Raw genomic sequence first — 21,269 nt, 5'->3', positions numbered from 1 at the left:
AAAAAATTCAATAAAGAAAAAATATTTGCCAAGATGAGATGTTCATGGCACTTTATTTCACACTTTAGTCACCAGGAAACAGTTCACTTCAGATATTGGGATTAAAACTTGCAGTTTGGCACCAAAATGTAGGCTGCTAACTGGAAGGGGAGACATCTATCTCCATAAGATGGACTAATCAAGAAAACTACGCTGTATGTGGTAGTCTGACATGGGTATACTAAAGTAAAGGGTAGCGGTCCACGTTCATCCATCATATAAAAGTCAACCTTCATGAGGCAGGCTCAATGATTGAAAAAGGATATTTTTTTATGCCTCACAAAGTTTTCATTTAGACTTTATAGCTTTTACTTTTCACCTTCTCTGTATGAACTTGTCATCTGTTTCATGGCAGGTAAATCATTGAAGAATAACAGATGTGTAGCTGCCCACAGACACGTGGCATTTTGTGACTTATATCCAGTGAAATACCCTGCATATTATTTAGATCAAAATAGCTCCCCAAATTTTCTTGCAATTTTTAATTACATTTAAAAAATCATATGTGCTAACTTTAGTTTCCCTGAGATGTGAATCAAAAAATTTAATGATAGGTCTAAAATAAGGCCTGCAAAAGCAGATGCCACATCTTCCTCCGCCAGAGAAGTTAGAAAGTCAAAGTTTGATGATCCTATGAAATAACTGTCCAGAGTAGAAATATTACTGGAAGTCTTGCAAGCAGGAGTAAATTACTGGAAGTGATATTCGAATGAACATCTTACACCAGACAAAATACTATACACACTCATTGGATGTAGCCTCTGACAGACTGCGAACAGTGAAAGAGTGATGGAGCAACATCAAGGTTGCAATAACAGTATGATGTAATTCCACTTATCCTCTGTTTGTTGCATGGTATAATATTCTTTCTCTATACAAATACATGGACTAAGCAGGGCTATTCGGTGAAAATTTAGAATTTAGGTGGGGGAGTTCACGTAAAAGTTCATTATCACATTTCTCAACTGAAGAATTCTTGGTCTGCACAATTTTGTATCTAAATTTATGCATCCTTCAAAGAATATATACATCCTTTAAAGATGTCTTTTAAAAATAAGAAGTCCAGCTAAATTCTTAACCAAATTGAAATCATTAAAATAAATGTTTTGTTATATCTTTTTGTAAAGAATGATAAGGACTGTCATAGATGTTGTAGCTGCCTCTTAAATTGCTTTTGAGAGTGAAATCCTGGCTTTTAGATACAATTGGAAAAAAAAAAGATTTAAAAAAAATATTGTAAAACTCAAACTAAACTAGAGTATGCATTTTTATAGTCTTGACCTATATGTATATTTCTAGTGTTTCAATAGGAGAATGGAAAACTTTAAAATTAAATATGTATAACAAATTCATGATTGGTCATAAGTGACGTCATGGTGAGAGGCTATTGACCAGAGAATAATTTGTACTTGCATATTCTAGGCTGTTAACTATCACTTATACATCCCACTGGGACAAGAGAAGAAACACTGATCCAACAGATAATTATTCTACCTGCTTGTACCCATATATTTTTATCACCACAAAGTATTATTTAATCAAATGGTTTTACTTTGCCTTTTTAAAATGTCACTACTCTGTGACCATATCAGTAGCGTGTCAAATGTAAGTCTCTTTATTCCCACAAAAAAATGGTTTTGGATTTATTTCAGAGATTACAGCTCTTACTCATGGGCTTTTTTTTTTTTGTGATCCTGCCAAGAACAAAAACAGAACATGGATTAAAATAAAAACAAGAACTTTATGAGTACTTCTGAGAGATTCCTTTAGAAAGTTTTCAGGTTTATGAGGGGTGATACCACTGTAACTTAGCAGATCTAAAATCACAAATATTGTCGTTTTGGTTATGTATAACTGTGGTACAAGAATATTTATAAGTCAGGACTTCAAATAGTATCCGCCTCCTATATTTGTGAGCCAGAAAGCTTAAAAGGCATTTTGACTAATTAGCTGTTCACTTATGAAGTAAATAACCTGATCTCCAGTGGAGGTGTCCCGGTATCCATGCTGGTATTATTCCTGGAAAGAAAAACTGTTCAAGTCTCGGCAGGGTTTTTCTGGACAGGTTATCCCCTAGTGGCTCAGATTGTTCAACTGCTCAGACTAATGACACAATTCCCTTTTCCCACTCAGCATATCTCTGTTCTGTCTCTTTAAATGCAATTGAGCTGAATAATAAAGGCATCTTTGGTCCATAAGGGCCTGTTTGGAACAGGTTACACATTCATGTTCAATAGTTCAGTACCATATTCAATGAAGCTATACGATAGGGGTATACCGGTCCCAAAGACTGATATGTTTTTACATCCTGTGTTAGGTTTTTTACTGCCTCTTCACGTTATGGGTTCCATCTCCATGGTTTTCCCTTTCAAAAAAGTGTGTACAGTGGGAGAGCAATGATGGAAAATCTAGGCACAAGTTTTCTTCAATATTTTAAATTTCCCATTAACTGTTGCAATTCTTTCCTAGATGGGGTCATCTGCAACTATTCTATTTTTCTGAAGGTATCTGAAGGAATCACTACACGATCTGCTATACACCAAATAACCAAAAATATTATATCTTTACTTGGCCCTTGACATTTCTCAGGTGGATTCTCAACTTCTGCTTCATAGGGTGCTTGTCACACTGCTGTTGCTGCTTCCTCTACCTTTTCAGGGGAATCTCCTTGAATTATATGATCTATATATTGATTACATATATATATATATAAAGAGAGAGAGAGAGAGAGAGAGAAGTAAAATTTTACATCATGAGAGAGTGAGACTATCTGTAAAAATTCAACAAGCACAGCATGAGCACTCACAGCTAAGTGTTTATACTTCTGTGGAACTCTAGTAAATGTACATTGTATACCTTCACAAGGCAAAGCAAATCTCTTTATATCCTTACCTTGTAAGGGGACCATAAAAAACATATCTTTTAAATCTAGCACTTCCATCCATGGGTGTGTAACTGCTTGTGGTGTGGCTGTTAGGTTTGCACTATTGGGTATTGCAGCTGTTAGTGGGGCTCTGTTAGCACTTAAGCACTGGTTAGTTGCCATCACCTGTCTGGTTTTTGGACTGGCCAAACCAGTGAATATGAGGCATCTGGAGGTGATTTGTCATTTCACATCCACATATTTTTTATGCAAATTACTAACACTGTGAACTTCCACTGAAAAGTGAAAACTCAAGCTATATGAGCAGCTGCCTGTTTCCTTACTGTGTTCTATTTCCTGACTAATTCGTCAAATCTTTACAATGAAGAGGAAATGCATGTGAAGAAAAGAGATAGCTAAATCCTTCAGGGAATAAAGTAGAACACTTAGAAGGGAGTTATGCAATATGAGTGAGGATAAATACATACATGTTTAGAGCACTTTGAATCTTTTCAGTTCCTCTTTACAATGTAGTTGCCTGTACATTTAGGCCTTAGGGATAAATTCTGAGGTCGATTAACTGGATTTATTGACAAGCTTGAAATTTTACCTTTTCTATTTCTTCTATCTGATTTCTGTTGGCAAACTGTAGTAATTTGGAACTGGAATTACGAGGGGAACAGGTGGTGCTTGAGAAATTTCAGCAGGAATTTACTTCTCCATCTCTGTTTGGCAAATGAATTCATACACTCTGCAGGAGAAAAGAAGCAAAGCTGTTCCAAAAACTGTTTGTGTAATGTACATATATTGAAGTTCATGAGAAATAAGGAGAATGCATGTGTTAAAACCACTGCATTATCATTTTCATATAATTTATTTAGGATAAGACTAAATCCACAATTAAATAATATGCAGTCACATAAATAGAAAGCATAAAGCAGAGAAGCCTTGTTTTCTAGCCAAAGGGGAAATTCAGGTTCACAATCTCTCACCTAAAGACATTTGGCTCTTACTTCTTCATAAATGTACAAATCTGTGGGTCTTTACATCAAGCACCTCTACTGAGTGAATTGTAAACTGAGAAAGAGTTCAGGCAATACTCTACAGATTAGCATTTAAACATGTCCTTAACTCAGGGGAAGCCCATGACAATTCTTTCATTGTGAAAGCAACCCTTTTATGCCCCTTTTAAGCATCTTTTCACTCATAATGTCCTCATCCATTTGATGGTTGTAAATATTAGTGGGAAGATCCTAATATACACTTTTAGATGCCAGAAGCGGTATTGGTACATGATTCAGTTGTAATGTTGTAATATAAAGTGCAGTTATATGAAAATGTCATATTACCTGAGGAAGTACTTCTCTGTGTAAAAGGTATGTGCTAGCTCAGCACAGAAACATAATCATGCCCTTTCTTTGCTCTGCACTTCAAAAGCATTTGCTGGGAGAGGTTGTTTTCAGCTGTCATGTCTTTCTTGGAAGTTATATCATTACATAGTTTCAGACATTTTAAAAAACCCTTGTAACAACAATTGCACTTCAGTCAGTGGTGTTTCATGAACATTAAAAATGCCAAATCAAACTCATAATGAGACTGCTCAATTCAAGTGCCCTTATCTTTGGTTTGTCTCTGATTTTTACAACCAAGAGTGAAGACTGGCCTTTCAAATACCCTTTCTGTATGCATCCTATAAAACAGCACTGCAGAAATATAGTGAAGTGTAGTCTGCTAAATTGCAGTAAAATGACTGAAATTTCACTTCAGTGGATTTTTTTTATTTTTACGGAGCATCTTAGCGTTGATTCACCCTGTTGTGCTATCAATTCAGAGAATTATGAAATAATGAGGATGAATTCTTTCACAGAGTACCATCACTGCCCCATTTCTTTCATTCCTAAACTGCAAGAAAGGTCCTTAGGGAGGGAGATTTCTAGACTGCTGCTACTGTATTTTCCCCCAGCAGAGCAGCATTCCACCAACACATAAATGAGAAACACTGTCCCAAGTTAAAATTTTAGTTCATCCTCAAACTGCAGCTGAGGCTGAACTTTAGCCTCTAACAGGTTCTGTCCTTTTTGTCTACTGGTGTTGCCAGAGTGGCTGCACAACTTAGGTCATGACCAGCAGCAACAGCAGTAGCAGAAGAGCATGTTCTGCCCTGCAAAGCAAAACATACCACAGAAGACTTGAGAGGGACATTGGCTCACTGGAGATAAGCCAGTAGGGAGGAAGGATTGAAAGGGATAAGATGGCAACCAGGGACACTACCCAAGTGAGTTGTTTTTTTGTGGTAAAAAGTTATAAGTTTAGAAATAAAAATCAGATTTTGCAGTAGCAACATGGGTCTCATTACTGTAATCTAATGCTTCACTTTATTGTGTTACCCTCAATATTTTCCTCTCCTGGTCATTTAACCACATTTTTTCCCCTGCTTAAATATTTTTGCTGGCTAGCCCTAGCTCTAGCTTTCCACAATGCCATAAAGCTCTTGGGATTTGTCTATGGCTTAGTACAACTTTATGCTCTATACAACTCTGAATGCATATTTTCTCCATCTCTAGTCTTTTGTTTTCCTCTTTCAGAGATGATTTGATATAGTGGCTAATAATTTATTTGGCTATTCAGAAGACATTAACATAACACTGAACTGAACATAACTGATCAAATATAGAGGGAAAAGTTACTGATCAAATACAAAAGAAGGGGAAAATTATTTAAATTGATCAAACAGACTAACTATCAGTATCTCTTCACTGCCCCAGCACTCCGTTTTATTTATTTTGTTATTTTTTCTGCATGAATATACCCCATGATAATTCTGATGTTTCGGATGACTGTCAGCAGTGTATTTGCTACCTTTCTGCTTAAAACTTACTACTTCTGCAAAAAAACATCAGCAACTCTGCAAGATTTTCTCTGCAAGGTAAATTCGCTTGCAGTGAACTTTATGGCTAAACTGCGATCAGTACAAAACCAGAGTAATTTACAGCTAGATTAGGCATCTTAAAGTTACTGTTCAGTCACTGAAATGTCGTCATATTCCTATTTACTCAGTGGGAAGCAAAATCTTGTAAGGCCTGTCTGTGCCTTTTATTTTTTGATGTCACTTATGAGCCAGACATTTCCACATCCTTAGCTCTTTCATTTTACTCTTGCACAATGAGCCCAGTTGTTCCAGTTTCACAAAGCATTTCTCTGTGGATCACAATGCACACCTTATGCTGATTAATTACTAACACATAATTAATAAATTCCATAATACTCAAAAAGAGGATGCAGAGACATGGGTGTCACTCAGGGAGAAGCAGTTAGGGGTTATTCCCATACAATGTAAATCAGGATAGCTCGACTGTTATCGACCATTACTCTGGTTTACACAGCTGAAGTGATGGTTAACTCTCTTTCAGCTTTGTTAGCCTTTGCACTACTCCACTGAGATCCTTGACCTTCCATCTTAGTTTCAGAGGTATCTTCATGTGTTTATGCTCTTAATACCATCTGCTGTTTATGGAATGACTCATTAATTAAATTCTTCTGGATGCAAGAACAGGAAGCCTTTTCTCAAATGCATAAACACCATGTTTTCTCTGTGTCAAACTGCCTCTGCAGAACCCTCTACTATTGTGATAGTCAGTGCTAATGTACAGAACTGTTGACTATACCCACCCCACCCCCAATCTGCTCTGCAGTGGCACATGAGCTGAACTGGTTACTCTGGTGTTTACACTGCTCCAGAGATATGAGTTTTGTTATAAGTCAAAAGAAGAGTAGTTATCTTAGCCTAGACCAGAGTTCATGTGACCAATGTGGCTTCTTTGCCGAATATGAAAATTTTATGAAACTTTTAATTTTATGCAGACATATTTCGGATTACCCAGTAATATCTTTACAAAAATAAAATTAGGTCTTTGATTTGTATATTTTAACTCTCAAAGTGAAGCTCCAAAGAAAAAAAAAAAGAGTGTGTTTGCTACGATAAAAATGAAAAAGAGAATGACACAGAAGCCAGGAATATATTAGATGAGATTTTGCCATTAGCAAATGTTTGCTTGCAAGTAATAAACCCTGCACCAACGAAACATGTAATGAATTTGCTGGAAAAGTCCATGTATTCAATGGACAAGTTTTAAGTGCTTTTGTGAAATAAGATCAGTTATTTAACACATTAAGATACAGAAATGAAAGTCTAATTTACTAAAGCAAATGTGTTTAGCTCTTTTTCAAAATTAAATGTTTTAGGAAAATGGAAGTTGCATTTAGTATCATATGATATGCCTATATAGAAATTCTATTAAAAAAATTATCACTGTGTTACTAAATTTAACAGCTTTTCAGAATTTGTGGTGCTTACATACCATGCATTTACACTGACCAAATAAAGTAATAGCTTACTCGTACAGTAAGATCTATTGGGAAATTGTGGTAATCCAGACAGAACAACTAAATTCTGCCCTGGTAAAGTCAGTATCTTGACTCCAATAAAAATGATGTGCAATCACTGTTAAGTTTACGGTTAGAAAATCTGTAACTTAATGAAAATGATTTACAGGTTTTTGAGATGGCAGTAAATTGCATAAAATGAAATGAAATCAATTACAATTTTTTTTAATTGCCTTGTCATACGTTTTCAAGAGTCATGTCATCCTGTGTGTTTGTATAATCCCTATGAGAATGTATTCACTAGTGACTGTGACGTCTGGACAGACTTTCTTTAAAAGTATAATAATAATAGTACTTAGAAATATCAGAAGAAAAAACTAACTTATCAAGGAAATTTAGTAAGATACCGCCTATTGATTTAAAAGGGTCTATGAAGCGTAAACCCATACTAAAATATTGTGTTATATTATGGAAAAAAGAAACCTGCTAAGGCTATTTAGACATGGACATACCATAATTCCCTGTTGCTACTTTGAATACAATGATGTTAAAGGGAAAATTCTTGATATTGACCAATGCTCTAATACTCAGGAAGTCTTAACTATTTCTTTAGAAAAGGTGAGAAATAAGGTAAGTGCCTTAATAGACGGGAAATTAGAAGGCTGTGCTGCCAGCAGCAATTTGAAAATATTCCTACAAATCTTTGAGACGAACCTAAAAATGACATCCCATTTGCTTTATGTGCCAATTGACATTATAGACCAAATCTTGCCCTGTCCATAAAATATGGCTAAATACAACAAGGCAGGAATAATTTGTGGTAAGATTTAAACTTTCCTGAAGAAAATGGATGAAAGAGTAAATGAGAAGAAGAAGCATGTGGTGCTGAACAAGAAAACAATAGAGACAAAGGAAGTAAGAAAATTTCATGCCAGGCAAAATAGTAGGTGCCTACTCACAACTTGAGAATGTTAGATTACATTTGTTTGTGAATGACTTTCCTCCTGAGGTATATGTACACAGATGGTTAGTTACTCAGCTGAAAAATATTATATTAAAACAAATATATCTAAACGTAAGATAAGTGGTGAGTGTGTCAGTCTAACACATTTTTTTGATTGAATGATTAACTTTGAAAGAAAAATACAATTTCAGCAGGCAAGAAGCAGAAACAGAATTTATGTTTCTTCTGTACTTTTACTAAAGAATCAAAGAGTACTAGTGCTCTGCTTATATTCCAAAGGGTATTATTATTTTTCAGAGTAGACTTCCCTAAGTCAAAGGCCATAATACAAGAACACAACAGCAGTTTTGTTCAGTCTGTTTTACTGGCATAGATTATAATTCAACTAACTTCCTCCTGTGAATTACAATTTCCAGTCAGCCCATTCCCAGTTCAGAAGGAACCTCAGCATATTTATAGATGATAACCAGGACTTAATGACACTTGGCAGTTTCATGGAGCTGCACCTTTTTTGTTTTATTTAGTACAGCACTATTTTGGTGGGCTAATATTTGAATAGAAACTTTCTGTGTTTGAATATTTATAGTATCTCATTTACATATGCAGTCCAGCTAACTCTGTGTGGAAATGCTTTTCAGAATCTGTTTTTGCAAATACGCATTTCTATAAGATCCATGGATATAATCATTAACTAAAATAGTATCTGTTCTCCCTTCCTGCAATGCTTGTGGTCAGACTTCAATAACAGTCAAACTGTCAGAATATTTTTCTAGGTAATTATGGAAAGAAAAATAGAAAGTTCCAGGTGTTTAGCAGAATTAAAATTGAAATAAAAAGATCCAATAGAGATTAGGTAAAAACCAATTAAAATCATGTACGCTGCCAGTTTTCTTCTATAAATGAAAACCTTAAAAAGACATGAAGGCCTAGAATTTGCCAGCAATAAGAAAATTCGCAGAAATCTGTTGCTATTTTTGTCATTACCATTTCTTAAGACTAATTATAAAATTCCTGAGGTTAACCTTACCTGAATAACAAAGATACAAGTAAGGCATGCTTTGAAAGTAGATTTAGCAAAAGGATTTATCTATGCCCACATCATACATCTAACTTGCAGGTTCAGTAATTTCTCTGATGCTGTACCTGGGCTGTTTTTTAGGGCTAAGCCTGGCTCAATGAGGCCCAGTTTTGGCATCTCTCTAGCACACTTTGACTTGCTGCTATGACTACACACAAGTTACCAGTAGTGCAGTTCAGATATTTTTACAAGATGAGAACTGAAATCCATCCAACCTACAGTGTTTTCCCATATTTGTAGACTTATACCTGGAGCCTTCTGATCCGCAGGTTTTAAAAGCTGTCCTCTGAGATGGTCCATAGCCTGAAGTGAGAGCCAGTAAGATGATATGCTTAGAAATGATCTTACACATATGCACTTTAGGTTATAAAGTGTTATAAATAAATACCACATTAAATTGCCAGTGATTTGGGGAATTATTATAGCAAATACTTACATCCATTCTGTGTGAGAATAGATGAAACTTTCTCTAGCTTGTAAAAGGATAAAAAGAGTTATATGGAGGCAGAAAAGGTAAAAGAAAAGTCTTTATTTGTTCCATTTGGTCATTTCCACTTGGAAGGTAATATTAGAGAGAAACTTAGCAATGGCTAAGAAGTATAGAGCTATAGTTTCCTTAGATTGGTGTGGTGTACACCAGCAAATCAACCTATGCAGATCTTGGTGCCGTGTCATGTGATGCAGAAAGCCTATGTGTGGCACAGTCCTGAAAATGGTGCAGCTGCATATATTCTTGTTATCACTAACTAAATAAATGCTTTAAGCATCTTCTAAGCATATTGGTAGACAGACCTAAAAGAGAACATGATTTCTGGTTTAGTAACAAAAGCAGTGAGAGAAACTCACTCTCTAGTCACAACATAAGTCTTCACAGAGCTCCATTTTCCAGCACAAAGAATGGTTTTGGCTAAAAAACATACACAGTTCTGGAACTGAATGGTATGTTCAGTGGGTGGGTTTTCTTTTTTCTTTGGGGAAGTTCAGTCTCTTTGCTTTATCTTGCAAAAGGAAATTGAAACAGTATCACAATATGACATAATGTCTTGAATGCAAAAATTACAGGAGACATACACATGCACTGAAGAAGGATATATTTAACTAAGAAGGGGCTAAATCTCTGCTGCTAAGCAAAGAGGATCACTTTCAAGTATCGTTGGCTCAGATGGATTCCTGTACATCACACAAGTAAGAACATCTTGAACTTCACAACCATTAAAAAGTTTGGTTGGTGCTTCCACATAGGTGCATGTTTTTATATACATGCACATACACTGACCTGCCGTGTTTAAAATTAGTAATTGAATATCAAATGCATTCTAAAAGTCATAGACGGCTCAAATTTGCATCATACACAGTAAAATTTATTAACATATTAATCATTAAACTATTTCCTTGATGGCCTCCCAGAAACTGCATTTGACAAAGTGTTTTTATAATGTTTAGGAGATGAAGGGTTGAAGGCTGAAAATACAGTTTAACAAATTACATGACTAGCTGACAGTAGGTAGGCCCAAGAAATTATACATGTTAAGAAACTCTACACATAAAAAGAATCCTTTTGCTTTTTAAAACTCTTTACTTATTCAAATATATTCCCATAATTCCTATTTCAGCTTGCCACGCTTTAATAGGGTTAATGCTTCTCTCAAGCAAAGTATTTCAATAATTCAATTAATGTGTTTAAAATTTATTAAAAGCCTTTTGAAAGCATTTAAAAACAAGACCAAAAAAAAGATAATTACCTATGGTCATTGCTTCTAGTACAGTCTTGTTCTTTAATGTTGATATTGCCTTGATTTATCTGCCTTTTACCTACTTGTTCACATGTCTATATGGAAAATAGCTCATAGCTATTCATGAATAGTCTTCTGGGGTCAATGAAAATGCTACAGATGTATATGTAGTATAAATTAGATGTATTAGAACCAAGTAAAATTTTCCCCTGCTCTATATACTATCATTAGAGTTCTTTTTATTTATGAAACAAGCAAGTTAAATGGTGCAGAATCAGAAAGTATCAATTCCTTTGCAAACCATGATTCAGTACTCTAATTAGACTCCAGGGAAAGAAAACAAAAATGATAGCACACCTTATATTCACAGTAAAAACATTCAGAATTCAGTCTTTAACTCCGGAAAAACCTGACAAAATATTCCTGGATATTCTTTCTGGAGATTATGCATACACATTAAAGGTAGAATAAACAGTTCAACTTATTTTCCTGAGTAATGTAGCATATCCTGAACAATGTTTCTATATCCTGAAAAATTAACCTAACTGACCAACATGCTAGATCCAAAACATATACATCATTTGTTAGCATGACAAAAAAATTAATTTAGAAGTTTAATGCAAACCAAGGGATGTGTTCAGAGATAAGAATTATTCAGTGTTCCAGGCTGAGATACAAAACAGGTCCCATGAATTTAAATTATCAGAATTCTAGTGACCGATTCTGGTTCAGTGTGAAGTTTACCGCATTTTTCTTATCTAATACCTTGAAGATTTGCCTCATTTGATTGACCATTGATTATTTTTCAGTTTCTTCAATTTTCTTTACTTTCCTGGACATGGTTAGATTCTATTTAGATACTTATTAAACTGGGTAAATTTTTTAGTATAGGAAATAAATGATTTTGTAGAAAGTTCAAAGTTTGAAAAAAACCCAAACAACTTCAACTTTCAGACAACTTCTAGGAGATGCAGAAAGAAACTGAAGACAGCCAAGTTTTATTCCTGACTTTCATTTAATCACTAACACAATTTTGTCCATTCTTCAGATGATCTTTATACCTTGGTGGCAATACAGATCAGCATAACAAAACAAGCTGTATTCTAATATGGACCTTTCTGAATTGGTAGTCTGGCATCCTCATGACACCTTATGTTATACTTTGCATTAACTTTAACTAGTTGCTTAACAGTTGTTAAAGTACATTTTACATAGCTCCTTTGAATGCCATATTGCAAAATGTGAGTCAGTTAATATATTTAGTTATAAATAGATGATTTACCAAATGCAAATATTACACATGTTTTGAGCTACTTATTTTAAGTAACATTTTAATAAAATTAAATTTTATAATCCTGCTAGAACAGTTGGAAAAAAACCCAGGCACTTCATCTATGTGTACTTCAAATTGTATCATAAAATCACTGGAACTAAAAATCCTTTAACTTTTCTGACAAGTCCAGTGTTGAGACTGCCTTAAAATTTACCAGAAGCAGGACTGTTTTTAGAGGCACAGGGTAAGAAATGTAGTCTACCATCCCTCTCATTATTTTATCTCTCTAAATTATCTACTTTTTTTTTTTATATATGTGTTAATTTTCATGTATTTTTGTCAACAACTCACCTCCAGAAAGTTGCACTTTTTGTTAAGGTCTAGATGTGAATACGTGCAACTCATAATCTTGATCATGAACTATTGTTTTCTAATTAACTCCTTTTATCAGTTTACATACAGAAAATTGTATTAGCTGTATTACAGGTTATTCTGTTTTAGTTTAGCTCCACAACCTAGCTCATAGTTCATAGGCAAAGTGTGCATCATTTGCTATCTTCATCATAAATTATTCAGGTTTCTGAAAACATTTTGAAGAAGTGCAAGAAAATGTAATAATTTTTAAGAAAATCTTATGATCCCTTTATAAAGATTTTGCTGACCAAAGTAAAAAAAACCAGACAAACAATTTATCTGCTGAGTTATATTTTTTCTTGAATTTTTTTGTTTCCTTATAGCTTTCCTGAGATATAAGAAAACTGTTACTTTTTTTCTTACTTGAAATGTCCAATTTCTGAACTCTGTTATGAATTCAAAGGAATGTAATATTCCTTGAAATAGTGAACCCTATACTATATGAAGCATACATCCTTAAAGATTTAATAATTATATTATTATTAATATTTTTAATAAAAATATAATCAATAATAACTATAATAGTATCAATAATAAGAATAATTACTTACATGAATTCTATTCATTGTCATTACTCTTCACACAATGCATAAAAGTAACTTATTAAAGCACAGTGAAGACCAAAAAGTTGTCTGTAATCAGTTTACTGTTCAGTGCTCACTAGACAAAAAGTTATTATTCATTTTTTCGATTGTAGAAATAGATTTAAGAAAAAAACAAAGAAAACCTCATTAACTTGAGTGAAGGAGGATGCTGCCTTTCTAGGACCAAAACAAAATCATTGCTTTTAAGCACAAAGACAAAACATATTGGGATCTAATCCGGATAGTTTTTTGTGGCATTGGTACGGAGAAGGGATGGCACAGCAGCATCCCTGGGGGTGGATGCTTTCTCAGCATCCCTCTGGTCCTCTGAGCATCCCCTGTAGAAATGTCTAGGAAACAAAGGAGGAAGTGAGTACAAGCCTGGGTCAGGAAATAGCTACATAATTTTTAGGCAGCTATCACATAGTTTAACCTTCCAAGAGGACTGGATAATGGGAACCTCTAATATTGTCTAACAAAAATTTCAAAGAGGAAATGCTGTTAAAAAGTCTTGGTTCTATTTCCATGTCTGTAAAATGTAATATTTAACAGATGCAGGCTGGAGGAGGAGAAGGGAATAGGTCAGATTCCTTCTAAAAAAATCTGCAGAACTTTCTACTTTACAGGAGTCAAATATTTCTTAATGTTTACAACCCATTCTGTGAAGATGGCTGTGTCTCTGCTTATGCTTCCAACATATTTTCTCCTGAAAATATGTTTTTTTTGCTGTGTTTGGCTATACTCCTTTCCCTTTCCTTTCAGATATTCGGTGATGTTGAAGACTCAAGTGATTAATAGCTAGGTTTTTGTGGATGTTGCTGGTAACGGACTTCAACATATAAGCTAAAGCTCTGATAGCAGTGATTCAGAGTGTGTTGCTTCTCCAGTTTCCTTGTCTCCTGAGATCCTGACAGCTCCAGCAAGGCCCACTAGCAGTAGACAAGGTGGTGTAAATGTGTATGTCTTTTACAGCTTTCCCTGGGGCAATTCAGGCTTTGGTTATATAACGAAAGAGACTGAAAACCACTTCATTTCTTTCTGTAATCTAACTGGTTTGAACCAGTCCATAAGCAGACATTTACAGTCCTTAAACAATGGAACAGCTTGGGCAGTGTATCTACTGCTGTGCTCCCTCCACTGTATCTCAACCTCCTCAGCAATGGTTTAAACTTACTAGGAACAAAACAGTTTCTGCTTTTGCCATTAAATTACTGTGAAGCTGACTGTACTTCTGTGCAAGAGAGTAAGAAGGGGTCAGTACCAAACCTAATATCATGGCTAGGCTTGGCAAATGAAGATTTAGGAAGGCTCTATACATGTTTGTTACAAGCACGCTGGTGGCTAATGAGGCCAATACGAGATAGACATATCCGGTTGCAAAAGGCACAACAGAAAGACTCCTTAGGTGGTAACCTAACCTAATAGATACTTAGACAAAAGGGTAAAATATTTTGAATTATCCATACTGTACTGGTAGAAGATGTTATTACATCGGATATGAAGAGTGATTCAAGAATATATATAGTATTTTAGTTCTAATTAATTCCCACGGTGTAACAGAATAGTAGATGTCTTTGAAGACAAGGTAAACATTTTTAGTCTCAGAATCACATGACAGTTACAGCTAGGATGGGTCTTGAACTAATTGTCAAGTGTTACTTCAGTCCACCATGGAGGGGAAAAAAAAGTAAGGAAAAAAGAAAGGAAAAAGAAAAAAGAGAAAGAAAAGTATCTACTTTTTTATGAGACTGTTTTGCTCCCATTTCACACAGAAGAAACAAATTTTAAGTCAATCTATAGCAGGAAAAGATAACTGAAAAACTTATGAGACTGTTTTGCTCCCATTTCACACAGAAGAAACAAATTTTAAGTCAATCTATAGCAGGAAAAGATAACTGAAAAACTTTTCAGGACCTCCTCCCTTTTGTGTTTTTGTTGTCTTACTTTTCACTTTCTTTTATAAACTTATTATGTTTTAGGCACCTCCAGTAACTTTTCACTGAAAATTGTCAGCAATAGATACATAGATTAGAGACAAATATTTTGAATGATCCATCTTCTGCTTCTTCAGGGAAGCAGTCAGGGGATATCAGCTTCAGAAGATGAAGTTGGTATACAAATAATAATTTTCAGTTATCATTGGCTGGATTTTTTTCCCACGAATTAATTTCTTTTTGAGTCAATATGTCTATTTTCATCTTCAAAGTGCACTGTGCCAGTAAGTTCATAATTTAATTTAGAATTATTAAAAAAAATCCTGTCATTTGCAGAGAATTTTTCTTTGTGTTCAGTGCCTTTTCTTCAATATTCCTTATTTTTCTTCTGTTTGACAGATGACCTTTTATCAGAGGAGTATTTTACTAAGCTAATTGCAAACCCTGCTTTCATATGTATAAGTGAATCCTAGTGAGCCCATCATTCTGGAGCATAGTGTTATTAAGCTGTGCAGAGCTGAATTGTTTGACCTTGTGTATTTTTAGAATAAAGCAACAGGTATGTCTTATCTGTTAATTATAGGGTTTCAATGTCTGATGGTCAAAGTAGCAGAGAGGACATACCATTCCTTCTGCCCTTTCTAGTAAGGCTTTGTCTCACCCTTGATGATCTCCTTTGCCTTTGCTAATTTAGTTTTTCTTCTTCTCGTGGTTTCTTTCCAGTGCTCACTTTATTTTCCACTCAGTGATTCCCTGGAATTCCTCTTTTTCCCGTTGACTGTTATATTCCCTTCTTTGCTTTATAGCTCAAATAGCAGCTAACAAGTATTCGGCCAGTCATCAAAGTCTGTAATTAACAACAAATTTCTTATTTACAGAAGTTACTACAGGTTTTCCAACATCCTCACTATAAAAAATAAGGTTGAGGATAGTATGGTGGCTTCAGTGATGCTAATTGTCACCTTCCATAGATTTCAATTAGAGGGCAATTTATCCCTCTTTGTTCAGATGTGTATAATGATTTGCCTAGTATCTAATATGTAGTGTGCCTGGAAAGTGTTAAGCACATTAAAATTTGAATGTGTAGTAACACAGGAATTCTAGGAGGATTTTGGACCACAGATCTAAATTTGTGAATGTTTCAACATAGTCAGGTAGTTTTGAAACCTACTTATATGTGTCTATCCAAAACAGAACTGGAAGATCTTAGACCTTTCCTATATAGTGTCAAGATTGTCCTACAATGCATAGACTCAAAAGATACACAAAAATACACAAAAGCAAAACCCATTAACCCAGAGGGATTAGAGACTTAGAAAAAAGTATATGTAATAGGATAATTTGTTAGAATGCCTCTGGTCCCCATTTAATGCTTTATATGTTCTTTTTAGGTCATTTTAAGTAAGAGGGGAAAATAGCATTAAATGTTAACAGTCTAATTTAGTTTTACTAGAGAAAAGCTGAATGCAATGAAATTTCCTAAAATAGTTTTAAGCTGAAGGCTGTATGAATGTTCCTATTAAAAATATTCCTATTTGAAATCTGGTTGAGTGCAATGTGCTTCTTACAGTGGCCAAGATTTGGGGTTAGTTTTATATAAGTGGCAACAACAACAAAATACAAAATTTTAAGTTCAAAATTCCTACTGAATTGCTACTATTACTGATCTGGATGGAGTTTAAATAGATTTCCCACCATGTCTTTGGACTAAGAAGGAAGCTAAGCAGGAACTTAGCTCAACTTCTCCAGAGCCAAAACTCTTTCTGAAAGAGCTCTAGAATCCAAAATAAGAACTGAAACATCTTCACTGCTAAGTAACTTTTGTCACATGAGATTTCAGTCTTTGTTCTTGCTATTGAATATTTAATTACTTACTAAACTCCACTTTATGCCCTACAATAAGGGCAGTACACCACTTCCTATATGTCAAGTTTCCATTCCAATGGAATAGTGTGGTTAGGTGCTATTTCGAAAACCCTCTTATCTCACCTCGGTAAGAGTCCATATATTTCTGTAAATTCCTCTAAAATTTATTTCAAACACCTTATTAAAGTGTCACTGCATATGCTTTAGTAAGAACTAGGAGTTGAAGTTATTCAGCCACAAGTAGTGTAATCATAAATGCTTTTGAAATATGAAACACCCTCACTGCCTTTCCATTGGCAAAAGTCTTCAGAGGTCTTCATTTTCCAGCCATTCTGATAACAGCTGACCAAAGGGGTTGCATCATTCCATTTTGGTCTGCTTGTATGACTTCATGGCATTTCTCCATGACACTGGTTTGTGGGATATTTGCAAGAAAATGGACACATTATGAACAATCCATCTTTTTAAGAAGCACTGGGCCTCGCTTGGTGTAGCTTTGGAAGTTGCAAGCTGTGTGGTGTTTATGCTTGCAGACTGTGTGAAACTATGTGAGTTTATAGTTAGCTGTGTGAATACTGTATGTCTATAGTTGTAAGATATGAGAAAATCATATGTTTATAGTTGAAAGTTGTGGGAAAACTGGAGATAAAGGGACACCTGGAAAATCTTGGGAGGCCCCTAAAGGCGGATCGATAGGAGGAACTTTGGGTGGCAGGAATGATATCAGACTGCGTGGACAGAGCACCAGAACCAATGAACTGAAGGCATGTACCCAGAAAAAACTAAACTGTATAAAAATTAACTCATTTAAATAATAAATCAAACATCATCTGATCATATTGATTGTCTGCATGTGTTCTGGAACTCCTGCCGTCCATACTGGTTAGCAACAGAAGATTTTGCATTTGGTTGGATGGCTGACATGAAATATATACTATATGGGTATAGTCACTCTTCTTTCTCATATTGAACTTATTTTAAAATTTAAATCTTGTTTTGAATTATGTTAGGAAAGTAAAATCTACAAGTCAGTAGTTTATCTGTTCTTGCTTCCCTCTAATCATTCTTACATTAACAAATTAAAAATCCTTTCATTCTATCAAGGCACCGACTTCATATGTGAGTAGATAATTAAAGCGTATGCACAGCCCACAAGCCTCTGAATTGTATCTCTTTTCTCAGCTAAACATTCCTTTTTTTCTCACTGTTCACATTTCTGCTTGCTTTTATATTAATAAGTTTGTGATATAGCATAGATCAACAAGCTTCATTTATTACAATGATAACTGTTGATATAACTTTGTAGGAAAATAGCTCCTCACAAATTTTAAATGATGCTGTTTTCATGCTTGCTTCTAGAACTAGGAAAATTCTCTAAATTATGGTGATTATTTATTATTTTCATAAATGGGAATGTCACTTCCTCAATAAAATCAATAAGCAAGAAAACTTTCCCATATTTTCTCCTTGTTATATCTACACAATTGTGTTAAATACTACTGAGGTGTACTTCAACAGCGTGCACTATCCCAGGGCATGTTGATCTACAAGGTTATATTGCTTAAAAACATTTATGAATATGTTGAATTTAGTTGACCTGTTCTCATTCATTTGTTTTGATGTTTTTCACCTTTCTTTCTTTCCTAATGACTAAATTCTTATGCCTTCCAGTCAAGGAAGTTTTGAAGAGTCAAGAAAAGGAAATAGAAATGGGAAAAGATTCCTTCAGCAAATGAGCTTGCTATTACGTCTTCTTTGATGTTGTAGTTCTCATCAAATGTAAACCACCTTGATGGATAACAGTCGCTACCCACTGCCGCTGTGTCCTGAGTTTTGATGCAAGCTTCTACTTGTATATACAGTATAAGAAGACTGTAAGTCTGCAGCAGAAACCTTCAGTATTTAGTTTGAAATATGACATTATGTGCTGGAATATATTCTGCAGAGTTTTTTTATCAATTCCTGGTCATCCACACAAAGAAAGTTATTTGAAGCTATCTTAAATGTGATGCTGTTCTGTACAAGTTATATTCACAAGATTTCACTGCAGTTCCCTGTTCATGACTCCCAGTCTTCCCCAGGTTTAAATGTCTTACTTTTATCCCTTACAAAAAAATTCATTTTCTTTCAAAAATAAAAGCCCCAAGATATAGCCAAGAAACATTAAATTATCCAAATAAGGGGTGGAAAACACTTACGATGCAAGGTTGCACTGACTATCTGCATTTTGTTACTAGATGATCACTACATTTCTGTCCTAGAGCTCAGATAAAAAAAAAAACAAACAGCCAACCAACCAACCAACCAAAAAACCAATCAGAAACAGAAACCCAAACCCAAACCCAAACAAACCAAAACAATCAAAAAAAACCCAAAACAAAACCCAAACAGCAAAATCCAGAATGAAACACGCAAAAATTATTGAATTTATCTACTTATCAAATACCAAAGCATTCCGAATAGAATGGGTGAAATTTCTGCTAAAACAAAGAATTTAAACTCCAATATTTTTCTTAAAAATATTACCTTTTCTTCAGACACAAAAGCAATCCTGTGAGGTTGGTGGTCTTTCTTACCAGTTAATCTAAACTGGTAAGAACTATTGTAGTTCTCTATTCCCAACTAACAATGACCTTTTTCAAACCAGAGATTTCTGTTAAATAAAAACCCATTAAAAGAAAAACTGTTCCCTCCAGGCCATCTGTTGTTTATTTTTCCTATTAGCAGCAAACTGTTCTCTTCGAGAACAAGGGTCAGTCAGTTCCACAAGAAATGGGAACATTTTGCCCTTTCATTTGCTGCTTTGTAAATAGTACCAGGTATTACTTTTCCCTCATAATGTTTAAACAGGTAGAAGTGGGTAATGTGATAATGCAATCTTTGCAAGTATTCATGTTTGAATTCACTATAACACATCAGCTGAATGGGGATTTACAAACTCCCACTCCATGGTATTTCTTTTGGAAAAGGGTGCCATTTTCTGATTAAAATTTTTATTTCACTGCATGTTTTATCTTTAAGTTTCTGACAAGATGGTGGCATGACATGTATTATCATACTAACATTTCTAATATTTGTATTTTTTCTTTAGTTTAACTGCATTTTGTATAACTAGGAATATATTTTCCTGTATAAATTAAAAACATCACAATTGAGCTCAAAATTAGTTTAGATATGGTTTTTCCTTCTGAATACTCACAATTATTAGCCAGCTTTAGAGAAAAGAGGGAGGAACCTTGCACATGCATTTTCTGCAGCACTGAAAAGAAGAAGAAAAGAAGTAGAAATATGCTGCATTTCTGACGGCAATACTATGCACTTCAGGTATGAATGGATTTATTTCTTAACTAGTTGAAATACAAATATGTATACATTCAACTATCTTTATAAAATCATCTTTTAAAACCTCTAAAGTTAAGGAAAGACAAAGTAGTAGGTGGTTGAAGATAAGGATGGTGAATCACATAGTTGTAGTGAATAAAATGTTGAGCTTTTAATGAGACATATAAATAATTGATAACCCAGCCAATGAGATTTTCCCTCCTCATTTTAACTTTCTAAAATTGGAATTGTGTGATGAGCAGTAAATTTTTCTTTTATTGTTATGCTTAGTAGTAAATTATCTTTGTAATATCCCTCAATCTATTTTGAAGCTAGGTGATAATTCTGGAGGCAAGGAGAAATATAGACCAGGACTGCATTATTTCTTTTGGTTGCCCTCCTCATAATTGTGTTGATCCACTGTAAATTAACTTTATTAAAAGTAACCCTAAATTTGTTTAATTTCACACTATATAATCCAAGTTGAACAATGCATAAGATTAAAAAGATTCTTCAGAAATAAAATAGGAGACTCTGACAGCAATCAGTTGTAACTCTATTAATTTTTAAAAGCATTTTGTGATGAGCGTATATGTATAAATTTGGCGAGGTTTGGGGATTTTGGTGGTTAACTGATTCTGCCAGTCTGTGCTAGTACTGTTTACAGAAAAGACTGTAACTTCTAAGGAACAGACGCTATTTTGAAGGAATTATGTAATCACTCTTAGTCAAGCTTTAGTGTTTTACTATCTTTTTTAGTGCCAATACTAACGGATATGCTGTGTAAGTGAAGTATTCAAACAATCATTTTCATATA

The 21,269-nt window shown here is 34.5% G+C and overlaps 1 long non-coding RNA gene across 3 annotated transcripts in view; it reads right to left on the bottom strand.

Moving 5' to 3' along the window:
- LOC135413265 (uncharacterized) overlaps positions 1-20,063 on the bottom strand; it is a 102,125-nt gene extending 82,062 nt beyond the window's left edge. The window contains exons 1-3 of one of the 3 annotated variants that reach the window (XR_010430157.1): positions 19,658-20,063; positions 9,576-9,630; positions 3,513-3,653 (exon numbers count right to left, since the gene is read on the bottom strand). This is a non-coding gene — a long non-coding RNA (uncharacterized LOC135413265). The remainder of the gene's footprint in view (positions 1-3,512; positions 3,654-9,575; positions 9,631-19,657) is intronic. The other 2 variants (XR_010430155.1, XR_010430156.1) reach the window with 2 other exon arrangements.
- Between the last annotated feature and the right edge of the window lie 1,206 nt (positions 20,064-21,269).

This window comes from Pseudopipra pipra, chromosome 4 (assembly GCF_036250125.1).
Source record: "Pseudopipra pipra isolate bDixPip1 chromosome 4, bDixPip1.hap1, whole genome shotgun sequence".
Taxonomy (NCBI): domain Eukaryota; kingdom Metazoa; phylum Chordata; class Aves; order Passeriformes; family Pipridae; genus Pseudopipra; species Pseudopipra pipra.
Note: the sequence above shows the minus strand (reverse complement) of the source record. Positions and strands in the feature narration are given on the sequence as shown.